The sequence below is a fragment of the Silurus meridionalis genome, chromosome 3, assembly GCF_014805685.1.
Source record: "Silurus meridionalis isolate SWU-2019-XX chromosome 3, ASM1480568v1, whole genome shotgun sequence".
Lineage (NCBI taxonomy): Eukaryota > Metazoa > Chordata > Actinopteri > Siluriformes > Siluridae > Silurus > Silurus meridionalis.
This window is the reverse complement of record NC_060886.1, coordinates 6,985,579-6,996,056: the sequence shown is the minus strand read 5'-3', so window position 1 is coordinate 6,996,056 and position 10,478 is coordinate 6,985,579.

The following is a 10,478-nucleotide window of genomic DNA, read 5'->3' as shown; positions in this document are numbered from 1 at the left end:
GGTCTTAATCGTGAATTTAACTAGGTAGGACCATGTAGCTACATACACTTAAGGAACAACAAAACCACTTCCCTTCAGCTGAACCACACTTGTGAAAATCAGCTTTGATTTTCATGAATCGCAGTTGATTCAAGTTTAAACCATTTTTGTGGTTTACCATTCAAATACAACAAGGGATAGGCAGGAAATTATTTCAGTGAAGGAATGAAAATATAAAACTCCCTTTGTTTTTGCATCAATGAATGATCTATATGGTTTTCTGTGACATCGGGCTGCAAATATTGAGAAGTTTCAGCAATAAGACATGATATAATGATGAAAAGTACAGAAATACAGAAGAACACGTACAGATTCTAAAAATATGGCACTAAAAATGGATCCGATGTGGCATTTGATCCTAAGCTTGTATGCAGCAATAAAAATCATCGCATTCATTCCATTATATTGTCAATACTCCATTAGCTAAATTAAAATAGGTTTGGTTTCCTAAATGATTTTGCAACATTTGGAAAGAGCTACTGAGGGTTGTTTTTAGTGCAAAATTGTAGCTGTTAAATGTACAGGTTCAAGAGCTGTTATTCTTTTCATGGTCTAAAATTGCAGCCCAATGCACTGTGCTACAATTTCTACACAAACACAGGGTGTCTCCATTCATCTGCAGATCCATTAAGCTGTACCTAATAAACTGGCAACTGGTAAAGTTTTTTATCATTGTCAATATTGCAACATGTAATAGGCTGGCGTTTTTTCACTGTGTTTTCTCTGCAGCACAGAGCAGAAACGCACAGCAAACTGATTGGTCTGAATTGTTGTTGTTAGAACTGACTTGAATAAAAAGAACCCCATTTCTGCTTTCAGTTTTGTGTTTCTCTGTCTGCAATTTCTCTCTCCCTCCGTCTGCTTGACTATATCACTCGAATGCTTGTTCCACTGCCGGTCTTTCACTTTTCTATTTTTCTCTCTCTCTCTGGTCTTTCTTGTCCTTCGTTCTCCTGCTTTTATACTCTCCTTGCCTTTATCTCTCTGCCTTTTTACCTTTCATGATTTTTTTACCCTTCACCCTGTCTATGATTCTCTCTCTCTCTCGTTCTCTCTCTCTCTCTCTCTCTCTCTCTCTCTCTCTCTCTCTCTGTTTTCAGGTTTGTTTGGCTTAATTGGCATGATAAATAATTGTACGCTTGTATTGCAAAAGCAAGTACAATGGAAAGGTTAAAAAAAAAAAGAATAAATAATCTACCTTAAACGAAGGAGAAATTTTTTTTTTTAATTGTGTACAAAATAAAATCCAATATAAAAGTACATACAAACCCGATTCCAAAAAAAGTTGGGACACTGTACAAATTGTGAATAAAAAAGGAATGCAATCATTTACAAATCTCATACACATATTTTATTCACAATAGAATATAGATAACATATCAAATGTTGAAAGTGAGACATTTTGAAATGTCATGCCAAATATTGGCTCATTTTGGATTTCATGAGAGCTACACATTCCCAAAACATTTGGGACAGGTAGCAATAAGAGGCCGGAAAAGTTAAATGTACATATAAGGAACAGCTGGAGGACCAATTTGCAACTTATTAGGTCAATTGGCAACATGATTGGGTATAAAAAGAGCCTCTCAGCGCAGCAGTGTCTCTCAGAGGAACACCAATTCACCCAATGCTGCGGCGAAAAATAGTGGAGCAAAATCAGAAAGCAGTTTCTCAGAGAAAAATTCCAAAGAGATTGAAGTTATCATCATCTACAGTGCATAATATCATCCAAAGTTTCAGAGAATTTAAAACAATCTCTGTGCGTAAGGGTCAAAGCCGGAAAACCATACTGTATGCCCGTGATCTTCGGGCCCTTAGACGGCACTGCATCACATACAGGAATGCTACTGTCATGGAAATCACAACATGGGCTCAGGAATACTTCCAACATTGTCAGTGAACACAATCCACTGTGCCCTTCGCCGTTGCCGGCTAAAACGCTATAGGTAAAAAAAGAAGCCATATCTAAACATGATCCAGAAGCGCAGGCGTTTTCTCTGGGCCAAGGCTCATTTACAATGGTCTGTGGGAAAGTGGAAAACTGTTCTGTGGTCAGACGAATCAAAATTTGAAGTTCTTTTTGGAAAACTGGGACGCCATGTCATCCGGAATAAAGAGGATAAGGACAACCCACGTTGTTATTAGCGTTCAGTTCAGAAGCTTGCATCTCTGATGGTATGGGGTTGCATGAGTGCATGTGACATGGGCAGCTCACACATCTGGAAAGGCACCATCAATGCTGAAAGGTATATCCAAGTTCTAGAACAACATATGCTCCCATCCAGACGTCGTCTCTTTCAGGGAAGACCTTGCATTTTCCTTGCATATTTTTTTAAATAAAATAATAATATAGTGTAATAATGTACAATATATAATAATATAGATGGAAGGACAGGGGTGAAGCCACTGTTCCTAATATTGTAGCAAGCCAAGTTATTCTGTACTGCTAATCAATGTGTCTTTGTATATACAGCGTGTGTGTGTGTGTGTGTGTGTGTGTGTGTGTGTGTGTGTGTGTGTGTGTGTATTTTGTGCACACTGTTAGGAGCAGCTCTGCAGCTCTGTCTCAGGTGTGTTTGTGCAGACATAAACCTTTCTTCATGAGGGAATCAGGCTTTTCTGTTTGTCGGTCAGTCTGTCTACTTATCTGTTTTTTTTTCTTTATATAGAGTGAAAACAACAAAGAAAAAAGGCTCCCTTGGGGTCTTTCTCCTCACCCTCCAAGACACTTAAAATAATTCACCACACTACATCCAAGGTTTTTTGTTATGCATATATTTTTCCACTTTCATTACAATGCTGATGCCATACTTCAATCTTAGATATGTAAATTGTAACACACTTTATTGGCAGGTTGGCAGGTGAGAAAAATTTCGTTCAATGTTTACAACCAAAACCTGTGTCGTGACAGTCAGCATAATCTGATCAACTTTCAGGATCAGGCTGGTTTCGCCTGAGTAGTCATGATCTTTATCACAAATTCAAACTATGCCTCTGTCATTTGTTCCAGTTGTGTAAGCGCTTTTCTGTGTGTTTTGATGCTGATGGGATTGAGAAGGAGCAACGTCGGCATTCTGAACAGTTTTCCTCTTAATTCTTCTTATTCTGTAATTCAAGTCGGTTTAAAAATTGCAATCAATTACAGGTGAAAAAAAATTTCCATTTGCTTTTACTATCATATACATATTAGGGATGTGCATCTCCATAACTAAGGCAGACACAATTCTTATCTCAATGCCTAGCCAACAAAATGATACATTAAGAATACATATGAAGTGTGTATACAATACGATTTACTCCCTATTATGATGCAGTGTGATCTGATTTCTACTGGAATCAACACGCAGTACGTCGCAATGAAAAAAATATAGGATGCTATGCAATTCAATATTGTACAGTTCACTTTTATTTTTTTAGTTCAGACAGACTCCAGATCATAAATTTATTTATTAGGGTCCATCTAACTTCTAATGCAATCATTATGATAATCACAATCATAAACAAGCCTTTGTAGTGCAAAAAAAAAAAAGGAAATCGATTAAATAAAACCAGATATTATTTTCCTGCTCTGTCTTCAGGAAGATGCAGCTCTACCTCTGCCATGTAAATCTACATGTGACTCTCAGGACATGCCTCTGTCTCTAGAGTGTTGAGAAACAGGTTAGCGAGGAGAAATCAATCTGCATATAAAATATTAGTCACAAATTATTGGTCACATTCTAAATAATAATTGGTGCATCAGTAACTTTTATTCCAATGTATTGCTGCGAATTTAACGCTTGTCTGCACGTGTGATCTAGTGTACTGTACTCCTGTAGTGTATTGTGTTGAATAATAGTTCTTGAGGTACAATTATCCCTCCCCCTCTCTACAATTACAGTGATGGGATAACAATAGAAAAAACTACCTAAAAACTTGGATTGAATGACAAGATTTGACGACTCTATGGAGGCGTTTTGAGCACTTATATAATAATACAGGTCATGCTGCTCGTCCTGTATTCTAATATTCCTAACAAGAGCGCTGGGGAGGTTATACCCAAAGAATCCCGCTGCTCTTTTGAACACATTTCTCAAGCCTCCTAGTGGACCTGTATTTGCTCTGTGAATATCTGTGTGAAAGCTTGTCTGTATTACTTCACCAGAAAGATCAAGAATTATTTCAGATATTATCTTTTGTGGTCACCATATATGCCTTTTCCTTCTCTTTATTCGTGTCCTATTTAAGTACACTGATCAATACAATAAATAATAAATGTATCAGACTTTGAATTTAGATTAGATTGTGAATTAAGACGAAGAAAAGCTCTATCAAAAATTCAAGGACAAAAAGACCCTTGGCATCATGGATGATTATGCCTGTGTTTTTGGAGATTTCATTCAGGCCAAAGGACTTCTTCACTCCATTAACCCTATCACACCAGTAACCACCTTGAGTGGTCATATGGAAATGGAAATGCGTCAGATACAACCACTCAGTAGACTGAATGCTCAATGACCTGGCAACCATAATTAGCTTTGTGCCCTTGAGTGTACTGTTGTCATGTCTGAGTGATTCTGTGGTGGTTTGAATCAAACATAGTCATGTAAAAAAATAAATAAATAAATTGGACGACTTGTGTAGTGAACTTTTTGGAGCCTAAAATAACAGACTATAAAAGTAAAAAAAAAAAAAAGTACCATCAGATTTGTAAAATCATTTACATCATATATGTATGTTCAGAATTCTACCTTTAACTTTGGGACCACTAAAACATCAAACAATTTCTGTATGTAGTGTATTTTGCACAAATATGTTCTGAGCACTTTATTAGGAACACCTTTACACCTTCTTATTCATGCAATTATCAAATCAGACAATCATTTGGCATCAAAGCAGTAAATATAATCATGCGGATGTTTTCCAGAAGCGTTGGGTAATGTTCACCATTTGACTATTGCCATACCTGTGATTGTGACTGTGAAGGGCAGCTTTGAGTTGTTTTATACTTGCTAATAACCTGGGATTTTTACACACAACAGTGTCTAGAGTTAAAATGGAGCCATAAATGGAAAAAAAAACTTAAAGTGAATGGCAGTTCTGTGGAAGGAAACACCTCATATGGGAGGTGGTAGTTCAATAGTTAAGGCTTTGATCTATGGATCGGAAGGTCATGAGTTCAAATCCCAGCATCACCAAGCTACCACTGCTGGGTCCTTTAACAATGCCCATAACCCTCAGATGCTCATTTGTAAGGTGCTCTGGATAAGGGCTTTTGACAAATGCTGTAAATGTAAATACCATTGAGGTCAACAGAGATTGAACAGACCTGTTTGAACTAACAGAAAGGCTACAGATAACCACTCTGTACAACTGAAGGGAGCAGAAAAGTGTCCCAGAATGCACAAAATCTTGTTGAATTTTGAGGTGGATGGGATACAACAGCTGGATACCGAGTCAGGTTTAACTACTATGAACAGAAAAGAAAGCTGAGGCTGCAGACGTTCACCAAAACGGATTAAGTTAAAGACGGGCCAGTGATAGGCGAAGTATACAACCATGTGCTTGAGTTAAAGTAGTAAAATATTGCTCCAGCAAAAATGCTGCTTTTAAAGTTTAATTTGTGTAAAAATACAACAGTGTTTGTTTAGTTAAATGTACTTTAGAACTATGATTTATAATGGTTATAATGTTCCTATTATTATTTTTGTCACAAGACTCTTTGTTTGATCAACTCAGTTTCTGTGAAAAGACAATTAACACACCAATCTATTAATAGAATGATAATAATGAGTCAAACACTATTTGATATCTATTAAAATAATCATGAGCCCAAATCCTTCTTTTTAACTACTTCAAAAATATGCTAATGAGGCCCTGGGTGATGTGGCGAGTTCGAGTCAGGAGTTTCTTCCATCATTTATTCCTCTAAAAATGTTCTGCTTGTTGTTGAACTGTCATTGAACTGTATGTTGGTGTAAGTAGATACCACCAAGCGCCACTCAACAAGTTCAAAACAGAGCGTGCGCTTGACCCTGATTAATGGCTTGACTTTTATCCTCATAATTAATAAGGAATGACTTGAAAATGTACAGTAGTTGAGTCAAAAAAAATTTAGATATTTAAGATATTTCACTTTGAAATGTAATGAAGTTAAAGTCTCCCCAAATGGAAATACTTCAGTAAAGTACAGATACATGAAAAAGCTACTTAAGTACAGTAACAAATTACATTTACTTTGTTACTGTCCACCACTGGAAATCAGGTTCCACTTCTGTCATCTAAAAACAGAAAGACATGACAAGAAATATGTAGACTGGTCTAATTAACCTTGAACTCTTCTTCAGCACACAAATGGCAGAAAGTTGCCCTAAAAACATAAATCCATGGAGTCAACATGCCTTGTGTAAACAGTCCAGACTGGTGGAGGTGGTGTAAGAGTGTTTTCCTTCACACTTTGAGCCTGTTAATACTAATAAAGAAGAGACTGAACAGCTACAATTTCCTTATTTTCTAATGGCTACTTTCAGCATTATAATGATCCATCTCACAAGCAAAAGTCATCTCAATCTGAATTCATGAACATGACAGTGAGTTTGGTGATCTTCATTGGCCTACCCAGTCACTAGATTTGAATCCAGTAGAACAGCTTGTGTTTTAAAAATGGAAAATCATGAAAGTGCACCTGGAAAATCAGCAGGAATAGCATGATAGCATGATGCGCCTCAAAGATCTCAAAGGGATGTTTCCAACATCCTGTCAGAATTATGTACAGGAACTACATTTCCCACAAGACACTGCACTGCACTGCACATGCTATGTCACGTGACTCTGCACCTGTTTCACATTTCCCAAGATTTAGCTGTGTATACACTCACGGTTCACTGCCCTTTTCCATGGTTTTCTTTCATAGTCGTTGTCATTGCTTGTGTTCCATGATCATAATTCCATGGTTCAGGTTCTGTTCTTTGTTTGTAGGATTCTCTTATGTTTCACCTTTAATATTTATTACAAATTAATCCGCACTTCCCTCCATTCCCTACTTTTGTTAAATGACAAACACTTTAAAAAGGCAATGGAAAGTTAAAATGATACTATATGGACAGAAGTTTGTGGACACTCAATCACTCAATTGTTGAGTTCAGAGTTCTATAGCAGGAGATCTTCCATTCTAAACCATGTAAAGCCCATCTTCATGAAACTGGATTTGTGTACAGGTGTACTGGCATGCTTGAGCAGGTTTGGGTCTCGTAGCTCAAGTGAAGGTAAAATCTCGTGCAACCAAAAACATTTTATACAATTTTGTGCCTCCAACTTTGTGGTAGAAGTTTGGGGAAGAACCACATATGGCTGGAAAAGTCAGGGGTCTCAATACTTCTGGTCATATAGTATAGAAAGGAAAGAAAAGAAAAGAAGAAAGGTGCTTTATAATGGTCGCATGTACTTTACAGTACAATGAAATTCTCTCTTTACATATTTCAGTGTTGATAGGAAGCCGAGGTCAGAGCGCAGGGTCAGACATGTTAGAGAAGTCCTTGCTCAAGTGTCCTGAGATTGGCAGCTTTGTGATACTGGCTCTTGAACCTCCAACCTTTCGATTAGTAACCACTGAGATAAAATTTTCCCATATAGTTCCTATAGGATAGGATGGAGACAGACAGACAGACAGACAGACAGACAGACAGACCAATAAATCAATAACTTCAAATATTGCTCCAGAGCCCTTTAATGTCCACTTCAGATAAGCAGAAACAGTAAGACTATGTGAACCCTGGTGGCATGTGCCATGTAAAAATGTAATGATATACAGTAATAGAGAGCTACTATTTTATGTTGCATAATAAAGACCTCCAGCCATCTTTACAAAGAAAGCAAATTCAATAAAAAAGCTTTCTATCCAATCTACTCATCTAATGTTGGCACAGACATGCATGCTCAGGCTCTATTCTATCAGTAATAATAAAAAACGAGTGACAAATTCAGCTCAAGGCTGATGGCCATACACACATTCTCCTTCTCTTTCTCTCTCTGCACCCCCCTCACTTTATCTCGCTCTTTCACTCTGCGTAGTAATCCGTCCCTGCAAAGCCATTTTGTGTAGCCAGGCAGCGCGTGTGTTTCCATGGCAACTCCTCACATTCATCTGAAACATGAATGCGAGGTTTGGCGATGTGTTTTTCTTGGTACGGCCTTTACGGATTTATTAATTTCAGTCATTCAGGATAAACCAAACATCTATACAAATAACTTTAAACGATGTCTTCACTGCAACACAATGTTTTTTCTTATTTTTCTTTTTGTTATCATGTTGTAAATGATCATTTATCTGTGTATTGCTCATAAGAGCTACACAGCAATAACAAACATTTTTTTTTTGCACATTTTTTCTTTTTTTTAATATCTTTATCCATCACACTTTTTCTCCATGGAAAATAACATGCCTAGAAAGTCACGCCAGATGTCCTGCTCTGCGACGACGCTAAAAATGATCAGTATATTAAAAATTTTAAATACCCTGTTTTTTTCCTTCATTAAGTCCTAAATGAAGAGAGATTTTTCTCTGTCCGGCAAGCTGCTAATCTTCCCATTTCCAGGCGCACTGATTTAATAGAGGAAACGACCTGTTTTTGTTCCTGTGCTAATTGGGAAATAATTAAGCTGTTTTACATCACTGAGTATAATCCAATAAAGCTGCAACCTTCAAGAGTAGATCATTAGTACTTGGCCTGTAAATGCCCCCTTATGTACCACAAGGTAGGAGGAAAATTACGTATATAACTTGAAGTTATTTCTGTAACGCAAAAGGGAAACATTTAAATAATTTCAAATCATTACTAATTCTGATTTTTTTTATATTTCAGTTTAATTAAGTAAAACTGTGAAAAATTTGACAAAGTTCATTTTATTTTCAAACTTAAACAAAGATTTCTTAGTTGTTTTGGGGGGAAAAAACCGCATGGTCAGTTGTGATTTTGCAAAACTACAGTAACTCAACAAAAGTTCTGATACTACTAATGATGATAATGTTATTATAATAATAATGTGAAATTCTGATATACTACAACTAAAGTTTTTTTTATGTCACATCTCCATTACAGCACAGTACATTTTTTTCTTTACATATCCCAGAAATGTAAGGAAGCTGGGGTCAGACATTACACAGCACCCCTGGAGTGCAGAGGGTTAAGGGCCATGATCAGGGGCCCAACAGTGGGGCTTGTGCCACCGACCTTCCGTGGTCAGTAACCCAGAGCCTTAACCACTGAGCTACGACTTCCCTTGTTATTGTAGATATAATAAAATTACTATTAAGGTAAATGTTATATTGTTAGTAGCTATCATATTATTATTATGCACACTTGTCTATTATTATTGGCTAGCATATTTACCTCACACTTCCGGGGTTTAGTGTTTGAATTCCACTTCAGTGGGTGTATTGATATTTTCCAAGTGCTCAGGGGTCTCTTCCAGGCACGAGGGTTCCCTCTTCCACTACAAACCCATGTGTTGTAGCCTAATTGGCATATAGAATTTGTCCTTTGTGTGTGTGTGTGTGTGTGTGTGTGTCCATCCTTACGGCCATTAGGAGGGTCAGAGAAGGGCAGTCACTCACTGTCAAGCAATTCCAAAGACAGAAACCATTTGGCAACTTGTGCATGACGATCAAATATGAGAGATGAGCTGCTCATAATGTTATCATAATTTGTCCTAAGCTGCATTGTCATACACTATATTACCAAAAGTTTGTGGACACCTAGTCATATGTATAGTATTTTTGAGCTTAACGTTTCACATTTAGTCCCAATTTGTACTCATAATAACCTCTACCCTTCTGGGAAGATGTTCCACTAGATTTTGGTGTGCGATTGTGGAGATTTTGTGCTCATTCAGGCACAAGGGTGTTAGTAAAGTCAGGTACTGATGTAGGTGAGGTGAGGAGGCCTGGGGTGCAGTCAGTGTTCCAATTCATCCTAAAGGTGTTCCATAGGGTTGAGATCAGAGCTCTATAGCAGGAGATCCACCTATTGCAGAAATGTAAGGTGTCCCAATACATTTGTCCTTATAGTGTATTTTCATTATTGGAAATATAGTCTATAGATGTATTGGAGAATCTGCTTATTGAAAATGTAACATTTTCTTTTATTTCTGATCAAAGGAACAAAAATAAACTTAACGACAAAAAAGGCTTGTTTGATGAAAAAAATTTAAAGAACCAAGTCAGTCAAATGATCTGATCAGAGCATGCGACGAGTACTGCGGTATTACTGTTCAGTAATCCCCCGCTTTACCGTGGTTCAAAATAATGAAATGTATAAATAAAAATCATTATTGATTATAAAATTAAGTAAAATCTTAATACAGTACCAAATTTAATAAAATAGCATTTCTGCGGTGGCATTAGTTTATCGCGCTGGTTTTGGAACGTAACCACTGCGATAAACGGGGGATTACTGTATTTC